A 1,596-nucleotide genomic window follows, 5' to 3' on the forward strand; every position below is an offset into this window, starting at 1 on the left:
GACTACTATTGACTGATCCATTTTTTATGATTGTTGAAACTATACTAAATCGTTTTTATGTATCCAACTGCTTTTTTTTATGCCACACCATTTAACTAGACAGTGATCATTTTTGTATCGTAAAATTTTTTCAATGAGAAATGTGTGTGGAAATTTTGTTTTTTTTATCTCTTCCCGATAGAACGTTCCGTTAATTAATACACCATTCTCATCTTTCAACACGTATACTACGGGTATTGTTTCTTTTATTTTATCTATGAAAAATATTTCATTCGACCAATTCTGAGTATATCCTTTGACAAAAGCGGCTTTATTTTTACTTATACGAACCGCGTCACCAATATTGTATATTTTTCGCGTAATATTCGAGTAATTCGGTAAACGATAAAATCGTACGGTATTGGGATTTTTCGATGCTTGTGTTGGTGTTTGACGGATCGCCGAATGAATAGTATTGTTATAATCNAGGATCGCCGAATGAATAGTATTGTTATAATCATTTGTTTTTGTTTGTAAAATTGACAACCATTGGTAAGATCTTGAAGCGGTAAATTTTTTCCACATGCGTTCTTTAAGCGTACGGTTAAAACGTTCGATTACGCATGCCTTCACCGCCGAATATGTAGGAAAATGTTTAATACTTCTCTGTTGTAGAAAAGTTTTCAGATCTTTGTTGAAAAATTCTGATCCCCTATCTGTTGTTATGTACAGTGGACATCTGTTACAGTTATTTATTATTGATTCAAAAGCTGCAGTCACCACCTTACCGGTTTTATTTTTTAAAGGTACACACCATGCGTATTTAGTATATACATCTATCACAGTAAGAATAAAAGTAAAGTTTTTATTCTTGTTGCAATACTTTCTCATATCGACGAGATCCGCTTGCCACATGTTGTCTTTAGCGTAAGGCGTTACGATACGTCTCGGAAATTTCTTTCTTGCTTGTGCGTGTATCTCCTCCGCTATTTGCTCTTTAACAGTTTTCATTTTATTACTCCGTTTTCTCTAAGTTCTTCTTCCAATGATATTATTTCGTTATACACTCCCGTATTACCGGCACGCTTAGACGCGTGTAAAATAGCCAGACGCTGTACTAATTCATTTATATCGTCCCAATATATGTATTCTTTTCGTTTATTTGATACAGATAAAAACGGTAGTCCGCCACCAAACTTTTCGTTTTCGCTTGGTTGCCGCCCGTTAAATAACTGTTTTATTATATTTTTATATTTATATCCTTGATTTGTTTTCAATTTGCCGTTAATATTTCTATGTACTCTAGTGTGTATGAGACAGTTTTTATACGTTATCATATCCTCAGAAGTGATTAAATCGACGTTAGGTATCTTTTTAANTTGAGACAGTTTTTATACGTGACACGGTACCGTGTTTCCCTCAGCCGCACATCACGTTATCAACCTAAATGAAAGTGTATCGGGATCTGAATCATAAGTGCACGGTGGCCTAGTGGTAAGGTTTGTCTATACGACGCCTTGGGTCGCGGGTTCTAATCCCGTACCGTGCCTCTTTTTTTCACATGATTTCCGGTACACTTTCTATAACCGGCCGTCAATCCCCGGCGGCCGTGTTATA

Source organism: Daktulosphaira vitifoliae, unplaced genomic scaffold (genome assembly GCF_025091365.1).
Source record: "Daktulosphaira vitifoliae isolate Bord-2020 unplaced genomic scaffold, ASM2509136v1 Scaffold_205, whole genome shotgun sequence".
In the NCBI taxonomy this organism is placed as follows: Eukaryota; Metazoa; Arthropoda; class Insecta; order Hemiptera; family Phylloxeridae; genus Daktulosphaira; species Daktulosphaira vitifoliae.